Here is an 18,183-nt window from a genome sequence, read left to right on the forward strand (position 1 = left end):
CACAGTTGTACCGTCGTCTATCTAGTAAGGGAATTATAAAAGAATTGGAAAATAAATTATACAAAAAAAATATATTTACTGATTGTACCTATAGAAACATGTTTTAATCCCTTTTCTATTTTGCGAAGAAAAATCGGAAATAAAACATTTTTTTTATAATGTTTAGTACGAAATTCTAAAGCTGTAGCATGAATAAATCAATATCTAGGTAATTTTTGCGAAGAAAAACGCTTTAGACGCCGCTTCTGATTGTAAATGAATTTAGCGAAAGATAAGACAAGAAAATAGGAGGAAATACTTGATGTTTTTCGTAAATGTTACCTTTTGAATTCTGTATTCGTGTTCAATGTTTTAAGGCCTTTATTCATTTTCAGTTGTCCAATATATTTCTACGACACTGTACGTAAGAAAAGTAGGATATAATACATAAATTATTTTTAAATTGGCATTCCTTATCTTATACGTATACCATGTTGATATTTAAGTATCATAATGGTGCTATTGAAATATGGATACCATGTTTACCTCTAATGAGCTTTTGATATGAACGTGATAAGCGATTTGTACACACGCATTATAAACTAAATGCATAGGCTGATTGTGAATGTCAATAACAATCGTTAATGCTTTTAATTTAATAGTTGAACTTTAAAAATTATGTTAACAGTTTGTTTGTTGTTAACAATCATGTAGTTTGGGTAGTCTACATGTTATTGTTAGCTGTGGGATATAAAAATGAGAAATTCCTCGTGTATTATATAGCACCTTTATTTTATATTAAATATATTTACACTTTTTATATATATTATATATGTATAGATAGTACTTTATGTCCAAGAATATACATATTTCAAACCATTACCTACACACATACGTAAGTAAGTAAAATTGAAGCATTTTTATGTATATACCACTGCTATATATATATATATATGTATATATTATTTATTGAGCAAGTACCATCGCGAAAGCATACTCATTTTTTGCTATAAAACATTCCATTTTACATCAAGTTAATTTCAACTATTGTATATAACTAACGTTGTGAAAACTTCAATTAACTTTTTTCATTATTTAATTACACCATTTTACAATGTTTATCTACTAATGTATTAAATCCACAGTAATGATAGTTACTTTACTATATATATATATTGCGTTACATTTGTTTGAACTACGAACCTTTTAAGAATTAATCAAATTACTCTACTTGCTTTTTGATTTCTATTTTTCGCTGAAGTTTGCATCATTCAAAACTTCTTGACTAATTTCCTACCACTTCACATATCTGTAAATGTGCATATGTAAGTTGAAAATTAACGACAACAACTGGAAGGGGTTGAAATGAGCTCATTTGTTTATTTAATTTACTTATTAGCAGGGGCGTCGTTACGTTTCTTTTCCGAACCCTGGCCAGAGTATAACAGGGACGTAGCAAGCTTTTTGTTTTGTTTGGGCCAAGGGTGAGATCGTTCTTCATTTTAAATTTCATATAACCAGTAGTAATTCTGGCATTACTCCTCTTGTATTTGCTATTTTTTACTAGGTTTTTTTTGGTGTTTAAGTAATTTTTCAATCATCTTAAACAGGAAAGAAATAACAAATACTGTGGAGTTGAGTAAAGCAATGTTTTTACATATTTGCATTAATAAATAAAATCAATTAAACAAAGTGTGTTGGATTATGTAAACTTAAAAAGTTGCGATTTTAAATTTTACGTTATATAGGGTAAGTTCAAGTTGCCCAGCATATAGGATAGAACTTTGAATGCATGGGAATTGGACCACCCGGACACATCATTATTAGCTACGTCCTTGGATTATAATCAAAGAAAAAAAGGAAAGCAAGCCATTGAGTATATTGTTTATGTTCTCCTGTGTTTCTTATCTTTTAAAATACAATTCTAGAGTACAGGGTTGTTAAGAGCTACAGTTCACGCTATCGACCGTTTATAAAATTAAAATTAATTTTAATGACGTACTGAGCTCTGGATTCTGCCATACACGTAATGACGCTCCTGCTTATGTAGAATTTTGTCTAGTTCATGAAATAGGCAGTGAACTTACTGATTTCATGTGCTAAGCAAAATCCTACCTTAATGTATATGTATACTAGGAAATGCAATTTTCCCGAATATCTGAAATAGAGAATCATGCAAATTAAACAGTTAGGTTTTAAATTAGCTGTTTGTAAAGAGTCAGTAGGTTTTGGTCAACGCTAGAAACGATGTAATTGCTAGGATGCTTTTTAAGGTCCGCGTTCCTGTAAACAAAAGAATGAGCTAACTACGATAACAATCCATTTTCTTGAAATAGGCAAATATGCGTGAAATAAATGCGTTTTTCATAAAATAGGTAAATTCGTTGCTTATTTCATGAATTAGACAAAATTTTACTGAGTACACACAACAGGCATTAACATGCGAGTGAACACCTAGTTTGGGTTGCACTTAATTGGGCATGTAAAAAATAATTTGACTAAATCGAGAAGCGGGGGTTTGATTAGTCAGCCAATTTCTATTTTTTTTTCTCTATTAAACTATAAACATATTTATTTTAGTACTATCGAATATGTATATTAATAGAATAATTTGTTATTGGCGTCGGCGTTTAATATAGATGTCGTATTTGATGTACACGTGGCTATGGTGTAGTTTACTGCAGGTGCCACCGCTGATGGTAATCTTGAAATGGTTTCGCCTAAAAAAGAAATTGGCATTCCATAAAGAAAAATTAAAATTTTTGCCACATACGTACCTGGATCGTGCAGGAAGTTTCGTTGTGTCTCTCCGGGACAGAGGAAAGTAGTTTTTTCGTTTTTCTCGTGAGTATACCGCGACAAATTCCAAATTCTGCTAGAGATGCATGATGTGAATTCAGCAGCTGTGCAGCCTGAAGGAGTTTGTTCATCCGGCGATTTTTGATCAGACATCTCTTTATCACCGATCTGAAAAATTGTATGTAAGAAGGTGCCTATTTACATATGTATATTAGTATCGTGATCAGTCCAAAGACTGGTTGGATACGCGTTTCCACTCTTTCCTATCCTGAGAAATTTTCGCATTTCCCTAAAACTAAACGTCCCACATCCATAACTTTTTGGGAACGATCATCCAATTGGGTCTCTATTTCTGTTCTAGTATAATGCTAAATAAGTTTTCATGTATCAGAAAGGTTCTACCATCCTCTCTCTCTTTTTCCTTATATTGATTTCAATAAAGCCCTTTCTTCTATTTTTTCCAATACCTCCTCAGCATAACCTTTCCTATCCATATCTTAAACGTTTCTAATCTTTTCTTTTCCGTCGCGCCCGTACTAAAAAGTACTCCTTGAACAATCTCTTTCGAATTTCTAAATTAAGTAATTTCTTTTTGTTAACAGCAACTCAATCCTGCGCGTTTTTTTACTTTAAGTTTGTACTTCTTCCTTCCATTCTGAGTTACTCGACTTTCTAGATATCAACAATCAGGGACTTGTTCTAATTTTTTGTCTCCTTAGCTCAACGTCACGTTTATCTCCTTTGTATACCAATATTTTTGTTTTATTTACATTTATGTTCATACCAAAATAAGGGAAAATACATTTGGTTGAATATTTAAAAAAATCTCAAAGATACCTACGCGATCATTTTTTTAGAGTTGCTTTACTTTTGTCTGATAGTATGTATGTACATAGAAAATGGGTTCATAATCTTCAGTCTGATGAGTGGTTAGACATGCACCTCCATTTCATTTTACCTTGAGCCAATGTCACATTTCTCAAAAATTCGAGCAACTTGCACCTTTAAGTATTGGTGAGCAGTAATCTAGTCTAGGACTATCTCTATTCTTCCTGTGTCTCTTTTAATATGCCTAGCTAGCCTTTCATGTCTGAGAAGGTGTCCTATCTCGCCTATCCTGTTAACACCATATGTTCTCCTACTGTTTTAAATACCTACTAATTTTTAACCTTTTCTAAACATTGTATTTTTAACACCCTCTTAGCCTAATTAGCCCTTCATTCCTGAGAAGAGTCCTACCAAGCTATCTCGCCTATTTCGTTAACGCCAGCATCTGTTCTTCTACTTTTTCTAATATCTACTCATTTTTAACTTTTTCTAACCGCGATATCTTATCATCCTCCTAGCATAGCTACTCCTTCGTATCTGAAAAGTGTCCTTTCAACCCTATCTCGCCTAATTTATTAACGCCAGCATCTGTTCTAGTCTTTCTAATACTTACTCAGTTTTCAAAGCGAACTATTCCTTTTTCACATCCATACAGAGCCGTACCCAAACATACACATTTAGTAATCTTTGTCGAATTTCCAAACCAATCGATCTCAAGTACAAAAGTGATTTTTTTTATATCTCCATCGCTTTTTCCATCTTAAATTATCTGACTCCCTAAATATTAATCGAAAATCTTCTAGTTTACAATCTTCTATTATATAACTTTAGCCCTATTTTTGTATCCTTTACATACTAATATTTGTGTTTTATTTTTATTAATTTTCAATAACGGTTTCATTTTATTTCAAACTACAGTAGTCTCTCTCTATAACGATTCTCCCTATAACGATAATTCCCCTATAACGATGTACTTTAACACCGATGTTTGGTCTAACATAAGAACAATGTAATTTACTCTCTGTATAACGATATCGCTCTCTCTATAACGATGTTTTCAGAACAATTGTGTTTGTTTACATGTCAATTTTAAAATAATGAGCGGGTGTTTATTTTCAACTTAACCAGTCCCAACCCCTCTACAAGCCCTGGAGGCTGCTAAGGTGCTCCGCAAATTCTTTGCTCACCATGAAGAAGAGCCAACTGCGTCAGAGGATGCTTCGCGTCTTGAAGATAAAGTGAGGTCTATGCTTTGGAAGACCAAAAAAAAGCAAACAACATTGAAAGACTTCTTTAATTAAGCATTATGTAATTTTATTTGTGATTTTTTTATATCAATTTATCTTTTTTATCATTGTGCTTTTTCATTGTTCATAGTACGGTCTTTTATTTTAAAGCATTACTTGATTAAAAAAATATTTCTCTCTATATAACGATCTCTCTCTATAACGATGAAAACATCCGGTCCCTTGAGAATCGTTATAGAGAGAGTCTACTGTATCTTTAACTGCTCCTTGCTGTACTATCCGCAAAGCATGTTAATCATTTGCCCTTTCGCCCTGTATATATGCATAGAATTCGAAGTTCTTTAGAGAATTCAAAAGCTTATTTGTATTCATAAGGACTTAAACCGTAAATTTCGATTTCCGTAGTAATAAAAGTTAAAAAATAAAGTTAGTTAAACTTAATTAAAGGAGCTGCTCCTTCAAACTTTGCTTAATTTATAACCTGCCTGAATTAAGTCTGGAGAAAGAACAGGCAGGTATTTTGTTCATCGTTTTAAAATATACGTATCCGAGTTTTTTTAACATTTTGTTTTCGTTTCAAAAGAATTAGGTCGATTTAGCAGATCCTGACATAATGTACTCGTTTTGTACGGGGGTGGTGGCGTAACACTGCTGGACTATCACCCTCCTGTTTTCTCTAAAGTAATTTTAGAATCACCCATTCAATCTAGAAATGTCAGATTAAATTAACTCTGTTGCCAAATGACAAGGGAATTATCCTGTGAATAGGTTCTACTTTTACTAAAGGGAAAACAGAATTAGTAAAAGAGAACTGGTGAATCGTCTCATTCTAATACCAGCTTCTACTTCTGTAGAATTTGGTTTACTGAAAACGATAAAAAATTTATAACTGCTTATTAAGTGTACTAACTAATTTTGTTTTTATTTGTGAGATATGAACAATTCGGTACCTATCTGTTCCATTTATTAAAAGTTTTACTGTACTGGGTCAATTTAGTTATTTTTAATTTTATTTAAAATGTACCTACATATATTTATTTTGAAATGAGAAATAATTTTTTTATTCATATGAAAAATTAAATTTCGTAGTTTGATTTTTTTAGTAGGTAGACAGATTTTAAATAAAACTATTTTTTTCCTTTTTAAAAAATAAATAATAATAGAATTTCTTTTATGTGTCGAATGCAGTCCATGTAATGTTCTTGCAAGCCTATAAAATAGTTGGAGCGACGAATGAGGAATTAAAATCGATTTGTTTTTCCTTTACCGGTTTTTGGAGTTCCGTAGTTTGTACACGCGGGTCGACAAATGGATCATATTACCTATATTAACATGTGTAACACGTAACGCTATCAAGCAACTGATTCCGAAAGCGAATGTAACAACGCCCTTTTGCTGAAGAAACTCGCCGCAGTTCTTTAGTCTAAAATTGAACGAATTATTTTTCTTTTACTTACGGACGATTCGTTCTCTTTGATTCTTGCGCCGCACCTTTCTTTGCCTTGGTATTTCCTGTAAAAAGTTAGTCTTATGCGTATGTAAAATGTTTAAATCTACGTTGATATACACAAAGGAGTCTGCGGTATGTCTGATTCTTATTCATTTACGTTTGAGTAATAAACGATCACCTCTTTGTGCTACGAAAATAAGAGAAACCGTCAATTAGTTGGTAAAGGTATTAAGACGGTATTTTTACCGCACGTGTGATAGGGTAGTGGTACGGGCGATAAGTCCTATACTGTCCCGTAAATAATCATCGCAGCCTGCCTAGGGCGGAGGATTTAGTGAACATAAAAATACGGAATACGGTCAGCCCTCCTCAAGGGATTACACTCATCTAAGATTATTCTTTCTTCTACAGGTCTACGAATCTACCTAATGGGCGCTACTGCGTTTCTGCCACGCTTCAAAAGAAGGGGCCTTTTTTAATTATCATGGATTTAGGTTAAATCGTTATAATGATAACCTACTAAATTTCTACTAGAAAACCTTTTGATTACAGTGGTAATTATGGTTTGTAATTTATGAAAGTGTAGATGTTACCGGAAATGTATTTCCTAGGAATTGCATACAATTCCGAGGCTATTTAAATATTGTTTCAAAGATTTTTAATACACACATATCCTGGAAAATGTATACATTTCCTAGGAATTGTATGAAATTCCTAAATTGTATTAGGATATATATAAAACTAATGCTTTCTGTGAATAAAATGACTAAAACACGTTAGTAAATTAAGAATCAGAGTTATCTGTTTTAGAAAATACCACAAATGGCGCAGTAAACGCCATCTGTAGCACGATGCTACAATTTAAGATTACGTATGCTCCAACAAGGTCCATTTAAATATATGGATATCTACTTGCTGAAACGAATCCCGGCGTAGCTAACCACTACTTGACAGGCATGTTACCATCATCATCATCATCATAAGGTCGTCAGTCCTAAAACTGGTTGGACACGTATCTCCACTCCTTCCTATCCTGAGCTAAACTTCGCATTTCCCTAAAACTAGAATATCCCACATCCTTAACTATTTGCGAAGAGTAATCTGATCTAGGTCTACCTCTACCCCTCCTAACTCCTGTTTCTGCCTCTAATATGTCTCTGACTAGACCTTCATGCCTGAGAAGGTGTCCTACCAACCTATCTCGCCTACTTTTTATTGACTTCCTTAAAGTCCTCTGTTCTCCTATTCTTTCCAATATCTCTTCGTTTCTAACCTTTTCTACCCACGTTACCATAATCGAATAAAATAATTCGAAGTGGTCTGTATTCTGTCGAAACTGCCAGACGCGGATCGCGATTTCGATCTTTTTAAACGTGCCTATCACGTTGAAGTTAGCTACGCCGGGATTCGTTTCAGCGTTTTTAAATGGACCTTGTTGGAGCATACGTAATCCTAAAATGTAGTATCGTACTACAGATAGCGTTTACCGCGCCATTTGTAGTATTTTCTAAAACGCGCTGTTAAGACAGCAGGTAAAAGTTGGTCTATGTTCTGTTGGAGCTGTCTGCGACGCGCTGATGAGATCCAAAAACATCGAAATCGCGATCCGCGTCTGGCAGTTTCGACGGAACACAGACCACTTCGAATTATTTTGTTAGAGTTATCTGTGTTTACGCGGTTCCAATGCGATCGTCTGATCGAATGACATAATACCCTCTCCTCTCTCCGCTAACCCCGTGTACCCATTGACATCTTGAATGTAATACATTTCCGATTGCTATTTAGCAAATGTATATATTTCCTAGGAAATGTGTCTTAATATAATTCGTTTCACACATTTCCGAGCGATTTTAGGAATTATATAAATTTCCTAGGAATTGTAAACAACGACGGATTACACACATTTCCGTTAACATAGATATATTCCTACACTCATTTTTATCGCTGATTTTAAGTACGTACGATAATAGTATAATACAAAAGATAGAGCTTTAGGGTAAATACATTTTGCTGCGCAATGTCTACTCTGTAGGCAAACAACAGTAGGAAACGAAACTGCTGTAAATTAAAAGCAATTATAATGATGATGTACTCGAACAATGAGCTTAAGCGTTTGTTCGATTGAACAAAAGCTTAAAATTACTCTCGTCTATAGCCTCTTGAATAATTAAGGCATACACTCTTCCCGCGTTTAAAGCTCATAATGCGTTTAACCGACGCTGTGGTGCTCTCCTCCTTCAATATGCTTTTGTTCAAAGTTAAACATAACTAGGTACCTGCCGTACATATTACCAGTTACGTACATGTATCTTTTACCATCAAACTTAATTTCTGAAACATATCAGAAAAGGCTGAGCTTTCAACCAGAAGCGCGAAAGCTCAACCATGTTATAATTCAACACATGCGCGGAAGCTTTTGACCTTAATCAAAAGACGTTGTGTATAAATCTTCTTAAAAAATGTATTTCGAAGATACATAATGCAGAATAGAAAATTTTGCTCACTGAAGGCTCAGATTTATAAGGGAGTGCAACAAACTCCTAAATATTTTCAGTGTAGAATTGAGGACAGATGTGTATAAGATTGAATGTCCTGCTCTATATTGCATTCATGAAAATATCGGTCTTTGTCCTTCGCGCCGTACCTTAAAATGATCCTAGAAAAGTGCTAGTAAAGTTATTGGGATATGGAAGGTATTTTCTAAGCTTTGAGAAGTTATAATTTAGTAAGAAAAATCGTATAATCTCATAGTGCCAATAGTTTTCGAGTGCGGTATTAAATAGGTAATTTTCGGCATCATTTTTTCTAAAATAAAAAAATAATTAAGCATAAGAAAGCCCTCATAAAAGCTATTTGTAGATGAAAGGTATTTACTAACCCTCGTATGAAAGCGTAGCATAGTTATTATTTTGCTTTAATTATTGATCTTAGGAATTCCCATTTACCCTTTCACTCCTCACATGGGATCAATCTCTTTAGCGGGCCCGGAATTTTGACGTAAAAATGCCTCAGATAATTTTCCATTTTAGAAAATCAGATTTATTATAACTTTTCAGTACAGACATAAAAACTTATATTCAAAAGACGTATTCTGTAATTGTCAATTAATATAATTCTCAAAAATTAAGTAGATAATTTTACATTATGGAAGCTCAGACCTGTCCTTATCTAACGGCATAGACGCGAAAGCTTTCGCTTATACTTAGAAGACATGTACCTACCAAACACTACATTAAAATTGCTATTAATTATAATAAAACACGTTAGTAAATTAAGAATCAGAGTTATCTGTGATAACAANATGTAAGCTCAAAATTATTGTCGTTTTTAACAATACAGGCCCAAAAGATTTTTTTCATACATACTCAATAAAAATCTCCCATAAATCAATTTAAATATGTAGTTACAATTATGAAATAAAAATTAAACACTTGTAATTTGAAAGATTAGACTCATTGTCACTTCATGTTTTATAAATATTTCTTACAATTTTGAAGAGAAAATTAGAGAAGTACGTCTAATATGCAAGCTTTTACTGAAACTTATTAAGACATGTCTTCTGTAAATCTGCTTATGGAGTTTAATTTTGGAATGAAAAATAGAAAATACAGACACAGAATTATTTATTATTTCTTAAGAAACCTTATATAAATCTTTTTTTTTTTTCATATTTTAAAGAATATAATTTTGACGTAAAAATTAGAAATGTTCGCGCAATGGTCTAGGCGTGAAAGCCTGGAACATTAAACTCGTCTTGCATAAACCTCCCTATAGAATTTAATTTGGATTGGAAATTAAAAAATTTGATCCAATGATTACCCTTTCTCAAATTTTGTCTTCTATAAATTTGTTTTTCATCTTTTAAAGAATACAATTCTGAAGTAAACAATAGGAAAGTTCCAAGTGTGAAAGTCTTTGCCTAAACTTAAGACTCGTCTTCTATAAATCTCTTTATAGCATTTAATTTTGAAATAAAAGTTGGAAAGTTTGGTTCAATGATTCAAACGTAGAATCATTTACCATTTCTTACGATTAAATAATGTCTTCTGTTTATTTTAAAGATCATAATTTTGAAGCGAACATTAGAAAAAAAAGCTATAAAAGCATTCACTGGAACTTAAAACTCCTTAAAGAATTTTATTTTGAAATGAAAATTAGCAAATTTGATTCAGTGATTCAGACGCAGAATCATTTACCCTTTGTTTTGAAGTGAAAATTAGAAAAGTTGACTATATTGATGAGCAAAATTGATCTTGGCAGTCTTGGTAGTCTTGGTATTGCATTTTCGCAAGACGAAGACCAAGACAGTCTTTATACTAGCAAGACTAAGACCGAACGAACAAGACCAAGACTAAAACCAAGACCGAACGAATAAGACCCAGACAAAAACCAAGACCGAATATGCAGGACCAAGACCAAACACGCAGGATTAAACGAAAAATTATTACTTTCGGTGGATTTATGAGTTAAACTATTTAAAGAAACTTTAATATATTCTTTTCTTGGAACAAAACATTTTTAGTTTCATTTTCTAGATTTTAACATTTAATATAGTAAAAAAGAAATTTTGTCACTGTTTGAAAAAAGGGATGTACAAGAATGTCCTTGGAGTAAGTGTTCTTTGTTTCAACACATGGTTGAAATATAGAGACAAACCAATTTTTTTTTTTTCGATATTTTTGATTTCATTCAAGTACCTTGACTATTTTGTTCGCTAAAAGGACAATTTATGCGTTGGAGGTAGAACAAGTTAATTAAACTTAATTTTTTATAATTCTCATAACCATCGACATTATTTTCTTTCAAAGTCATGACAAGCTCGCATCTATGACAGAAAATTTCAGATATTTAACACAATTAAATAGAAAAATTTGTGGTTGAAGAATTATTAAAAAAAAAAAACGTAAGTATCAGATTAAATGAACAAGATCAAGACTTAACACGCAAGACTAAGACGAAGGCCAAGACCGAATAAGCAAGACCAAAACCAATACCAAAGTCTGAGACAGTCTTGCTTTGCTTATCACTAGTTGGTTATAAGAGCCTTTGCTAGAACTTAAAACTCTTCTTCTATAAGTCTCGTTATAGATTTCAATTTTGAAATAAAAAGTTTGGTCCAATGATTCAGACATAGAATTATTTACCCTTTTTTTAAAAGATTTCTTCCATAAACCTCTTATTTTATATTTATTAAAGAAAACAAATGCAATTTTGAAAGGTATATACATATATGAAAATTTTGTATTTTTTATGTGCCTAAGCTAGTCCCCTAAAGTTTTCTTAATGGGTAACGCAATCAAATGATTTATTAGTATTTTCCTTTGGTTTGTACTAAAATGTCAGGTGCTGACCTTTTATACGCTTTGAGAAAATTTAACTACCCCCATTACAGCGTTAAATANAAATGCAATTTTGAAAGGTATATACATATATGAAAATTTTGTATTTTTTATGTGCCTAAGCTAGTCCCCTAAAGTTTTCTTAATGGGTAACGCAATCAAATGATTTATTAGTATTTTCCTTTGGTTTGTACTAAAATGTCAGGTGCTGACCTTTTATACGCTTTGAGAAAATTTAACTACCCCCATTACAGCGTTAAATAAAAGTCAGTTTGATCAGTCAAACGTTAAGCAACATCATAGATTATGTTATAGCCTTTTTGGTGTGAGTGTTTATTCTAGAAATATCATCGGAAGTAAACTAAGGGCGCTTATTTTGAAATGTTTGGGAAATTGTTTTTTTATGGTTTTGGACCTAAGAAAACCAATTACTGGTTCGTAAGTCGAAAAAAAGCGAAAAGTGTAATAGACCATTAGTTAGAACTCGTAGAAAATAAATACAAATTCTAAGTTAAACGAGTTCTTATTCCAAGGGGATGCGAAACGCTAAGCAAGCTTACAAATGTGTCCCTCTGGTAACATCGAAATACTCAATACCGTTGCTGATTTTGTACATGATTGCTTTTTTATATCGCTAAACAAGACACGTACAGATACCAGACAAGATAACAGGGCCATTTCGAGTACGGTTTGTTTTGGCTCGTTTATTTCAAAAATAATGCTGCGCGATCTTTCTTTATATCTCGTGCCATTTTTCACCACTCCACCAGCTAAGGGATATATGTTAAATAGAATATATTTGTTATTATTTTCCTTAGCCTTTATTTCGGAATACTTTAAGGTAACAACAGACACCCAAATGTCATTGTCATACATACATATGTGACGACAATAATATTTACCTAAGTTAACAACACGAGTAAATCAGTTAAATAACTTGAAAAAGAAAAGAAATCTGATGAAAAAAAATAGAATAGAATAATAGATTCACTGTATAATATAAATATAATTATATGAGTGAATACAAATAAAGCTAAATAAATAAATTTTATTTATAATAAATAATGAAAGAATAATGCTTGGTAAACGTTCACTAAAACAATTTAATAGTAGGTTTTGTGCAAAATTCTCCAAAAATGCCATTATTCCCTTATCAGTTAATAAATTTGCATATTGAAGTCTTTATTTTAGCAAGTTTGTGAATATTAGGTATTTTTTAATAATTTAGTATATTCAATTAGAAATGTTCGCGCANGGCATTAGGTACTCTTTCTTTATTTATTATAATAAAATAATGTACCCTGCGAACCATCCTTATCAACCATAATAAATTATTCGAATTATTGCTAAGAATTGGCCAAAATATTCAAATGAATATGTATGTCGAAGTTTTTAGTGAAACACTACAATATTTGTAGGTGTTAGTTATTATTTCTTCGTTTATTATACTTTAAGAATGTTTCATTAGGTAAACATCTAATTTAATTATAATAAATTATTTCTCGACCAAGAATTTGCCAAAAATACAATCCCCTACATTCAAATAAATATATATATACCGAAGCTTTTAATAAATCTTTACCAAGTTTGTAGATATTACGTATTCCTTGTTCATTTATTATAATGAAAGAATTTTTCACTAGATGCCCATCAAAACAACTATGTCAATATATCAACAATAATAAATTACTTGATTTATGACCTAAAATTTGCAAAAATACCGTTCTTCCTCTTTAATCAAATTAATATTTATGTATCTTGAAGCTTTTAGTGAGTGCAGATATTAAATATTTTTTCTTCATTTATTATAATAAAATAATGCTTGACCAGGTATCTCGTGAAACGTCTAATTCAACTATAATAATGTATTTGATTTATGACCTAAAATTTGCCAAAAATACCATACCTCCCCTTTATTCAAATAAATATGTATATTGAAGCTTTTAGTGAAACTTTACTAAATTTGCAGGTATTAAATATTCTCCTTCGTTTATTGTAATAAAAGACTATTCTCTCTTCAGTTTTTATAATAAAAGAATTTTTCACAAGGTACACTTATGTCAATATGTCAAATGTAATAAATTATTTAATTTATGACCTAGAATTTGCCAAAAATACCATTCCTCTCCTTTATTCAAATAAACATGTATGTTGAAGCTTTTAGTGAAACTTTACTATTCAATATAGCATTAAATATTCTTCTACGTTTATTATAATAAAAGACTATTCTTTCTTCAGTTTTTATAATAATAGAAATTTTCACCAGGTACTCTCCGAAACATATGTCAATATGTCAACTATAATAAATTATTTGATTTATGACTTACAATTTCCCAAAAATACCATTCCTCCCCTTTATCCGAATAAATATGTACGTTGGGGCTTTTACCAAATTTGCAAGTATTAAGTATTCCTTGCTCATTTATTATAATAAAAGAATGCTTCACCAGGTATCCCGTGAAACGTCTAATTTAACTATAATAATGTATTTGATTTATGTCCTAGAATATGCCAAAAATACCATTTTCCCTTTACATCCGAATAAATTTGCACGCCGAATACAATCACGAAATTACGATATACTATAATTAAACAATATTTGTTGGGGCCCAGAACTTTAAAACATTAAAATCGTTCGCTATTTCTCCTTCATAATTTTTAATTTTTGGAACAAATTTGGTTCGTAAATGTATTTATTTTATTTGATCTCTATCTGAATTTGTAATTAAAAGAGTCGATTTAGATTAAGTCGCTTGTGGCGAAAGTTATATACAGTTGGTTTTGATGATTAAGTTCCATATAAAAGCAAAAACGATTGAACGCGTCGGTAGCATTTTCAATTAAAGTTTGACGGTAGTTTTGAAATAGGAAATAGAATCGTCAAAGTCCGTTTTACGTTAAATAATCGAACTGGGTGCAGAAATGATTAGTAAATTAAAGATACGCCCCTATTTCGTTTAATACATTAGTCTCTTTAGTGAGTGTAATTCAATGCTGAAGTGTTTGTGTTTAACGCTGGCGCGACAACCTTTCAAACGGATTAAATGTAAACACTGTATGACGCCACTGTTTCCCAAAATTAAATTTGAATTATTAATTAGGCCTTTCGATGGACTGCTGCAATTATTTAACGATACACTTTCTTCACTCTTCACAGAAAGAAAACTTGATAGGCGCCTACCATCGATTTAATAATTGCTTCATAAATATTTTGATTGCCCTACGTTAGGGTGGAGCTAGTATAATATTGTTTTATTTGTCGAGTACATATTTTTGTTTTACGATTAGATATAACCGAACTGCTACAGCATCCACTGCTGGTTTTGTAAAATTATTTCAACTCTTAATGCCACCTAGCGTTTCAAATTGCTCTAATATCTGTGACATAAGAAATAGTGTTTAATCCTTAGATTAACTATTTTTATTGTACATCTGAGGCAGGTTACTGCTGGAAGAAGTAAAAATGACTTTTTGACACGAGCGAAAGATGTATTAAATACAAAAAGTTTGCGGTTATAATCACAACTAAGTACATGTATAATTACATTATTTATTTATCAAAACCGCAAAGAGAGTATTAGAGTTGCATCAACAAAATGTCTTACCTTTTCGCCACAGTTTCGTTCTATTTCTTCAGTTTTTTCATCCGTGGTTTCAATGTCGACTTCGTCATCAGAATCTTCCGTTTTTTGCGGAATAACATCAGTAATAGGATTAACAGGTTTAAATGCCGATTGATACCCTTTTTCTAACGGAAAAAATGGATTTTCGTAAGGTAAAATGACAGGACTCCTTTTCAACCATGGAAACGTTGAAAACGGGGAAAAACTGAGCGGTTTGCTGTAAATAAAGTCCATGGAAACTCTCGAGATGGGCAATGGCATTCCTTGGTAATTGATAATTTGTGGTGTAGGTATTATAGGCCTAGCTCTGCTCTGGTCTTTGTCCAATTTAGTTTGTTTGATAGCTTGGGACGATGTCGGGTTTGAGAGCAGTCTTTTCCGAGTTCCTCCATTAAACATAGCCTTTACGTCTTCCCAAGCATGCACCAGTTCATCCGGTGGGTTTCCACTCAGCTTCATGTGTCTTCTCCATGAGTTGAAGTTTGCAGCGTCGGGTTGAACGTATTTGTCAGCGGCCGTGAGCCGGTGAGAATGGAAGATGAACTTATTCGGCGAAAAGAAAAGACCGCACACCGAACACTTTATACATTTAGCTCGGGAGGAGTTGTAGCGGGATGGAAGGAACGATCCCCTACAACCCCAAGCACACTCGTGGTGAACGGAAAAAGCGAAATCTTCCGGTAAACGCGGTGGAGAATTATCTCCGAGGAAACTTTTGCACAATCTTTCCGCTTCGCGACGCGTTATCATACCGCAACGTCTGGAAGACACGGGCATTGCTCCAGCTCTACGAAGTACTTCCAATTGCACAGGAGTACACTGGACACATGTGATACCTGTGAATAAGAAAAAAACCCTTATTGTCACTTTGATCTTTCTTATTGTACCTACTATTACTTGCTTACCCAATGCTACCCTTCTGTTGTGTATTTCGTTGTAGCTGTACTCTTTTAATAATGTGTTGGATATTTGGGCCAAGCAAAGTCTCTCTTGAGATTCTATTACCAATGAAACAATCGGTACTCCGTAAAGAATAACAGTTCCAACTTGAAACTGAAACATGTATAGACGTACCTCACCTAGCTCGATATTGAAACAAAAAATAAAATGGCATTTAATACTAATTTCTTTGGCAAGTATGTAGCTTTATCGTCAATTCGAGTAAAAATATCTATTGTGTACCTATAATGTTACAGTTGCGGTGTTTCCTTTCAAGGATTTCCCAAAAGCTAAACAAAACGTTTGTGTTTTAATATTAAAAATTGTTATCAATTTTAACTGATCTTTTATCAACAACGTGTACCTATTTCCTTTTAATTTAAACATTTTTAGTTTTTACTCAACAAGAGATTCAATTTAATTTATAAACATTCATGAATATACACATTTCTATTGGATTTTTTGGGACTTATAAAGGTTACATTTTCAGTAAATTAAGGGACAAATGCTATATCGTAAGTACTAACCTGATTATTTGGTTTAGAGGTAACTATTTGTTTAGTGGGACCAGTAAGCAATTTAGGGGAATGTGACAGCGTTTCAACACTTTCCATTCTGTAAAAAGGGCAAAAATAGACGTTTAAGTAGGATTTTTTGCCTTTTCCTCTACGGTGATGTTAAAAGAGGTATTATAATAATTGAACTTGGATATATACTTCGTGAAATTTACCATTTAGAAAAGTTGCAAAATACAAAAATTACGAAAATGGCCAAAATGATTTTATGAAATGATAGTATTTTGTCTCCTTGTTGGTAATCACAGTCACATTTGTGAAGTTGCTCAACTAACTCGAGTGACATTAAAATGTAAAACTTTTACAAATACAAAAAGACCGTTACTAAGATAACCATCGAAAATTCAGTATATAGTTACGGCATAGTGGACACAATTCTTTTGAAACTGATCATTGATACAGAGAAAAACATTACATAGCTACTTTTATTTGTTTTCTTAAAATAACGATAAAGAATATGATTTTGATAAAAATTAAAATTTAGCATTTCAGCTATCGGACCCAAGTGTCTTGTATCACGATTGAAAATGCGAGGATTTTAAAAAATTTAGTATTATCTTTTTTTATTTTCTCGTTAGATATTCGATTCGAGTCAATGCTGATTTGAATGGTTAACTAATTCTAATGGTGCACTATTCAATGGTACTTCATGGTTATTTCATTTTTTAACAAATGCATAAAAATAGTTGCAATTAGAGTGGTAAAAGTCTTACCCTGTTGTGGAACTGGTTTGCGTTCTCGGAAAATTTTCACAATTCACTTTATTAATTTTCGCGAGATAATAGAGCTCAAGAGGGTTAATTAACTGGTTGCTTCCCTTCGAATTTCGAACAAGAAGTGATCACGAAGTTGCGAAAATCAACCCTCTACAACCACGCCCCCGTATCAAAGTTGGAGGTGTGCTTACATTTTCACCCTTGCATTGTGTCCAATAGAAAATTTCGATTTAAACGGGAATTTAGAGGAAAACCTCCTGACATTAGATATCCACCAATTACATAGACGGATGTAGTGTACAATTTTGCAGGAAATAAAACTGGAAAACTGCAAATACAAGTAGATGTGGTTTTGTTTCCTAAACATTATTTGCATTTCATCTGTAATGTTTATGTTTTTCACTTTTTCCTCGGTGACTTCTCGGAAAAGTCCTTCTGCAATCTTTGTTGTCGTAAATTTAAAAATAGACAAATTATTTTTTTTGTTTATTAATCACAAAAAAGCTCTTGTGCAATAGCAATCAAATTATTATTTAGATTTACATTTATCTCATCAGCTTTTGCAAATGTTTTCCCAAGATGTCATCCTGATACTGGTTCTTGCACCGCTTTGACTGCGATGTATCATACAGGTATGGCATAATGTTTACCGAACATAAAAATGTTTTTGGCATTTTTATTTTCATGT

The 18,183-nt window shown here is 32.3% G+C and overlaps 1 protein-coding gene across 2 annotated transcripts in view; it reads left to right on the plus strand.

Annotated features, from left to right (window-relative positions):
* The window catches only part of LOC108739297 (mediator of RNA polymerase II transcription subunit 15-like), a 66,045-nt gene that overhangs the window by 32,440 nt on the left and 15,422 nt on the right, over positions 1–18,183 (plus strand). The window contains exon 1 of one of the 2 annotated variants that reach the window (XM_025974976.1): positions 378–399. The exons of the other annotated variant lie outside the window; for it this stretch is intronic. The gene's annotated coding sequence lies outside the window, so the exon portion shown is untranslated. Of the gene's footprint in view, positions 1–377; positions 400–18,183 lie in introns of those variants that run through there. 2 annotated transcript variants of the gene reach the window in all.

Source organism: Agrilus planipennis, unplaced genomic scaffold, assembly GCF_000699045.2.
Source record: "Agrilus planipennis isolate EAB-ADULT unplaced genomic scaffold, Apla_2.0 scaffold181, whole genome shotgun sequence".
NCBI lineage: Eukaryota > Metazoa > Arthropoda > Insecta > Coleoptera > Buprestidae > Agrilus > Agrilus planipennis.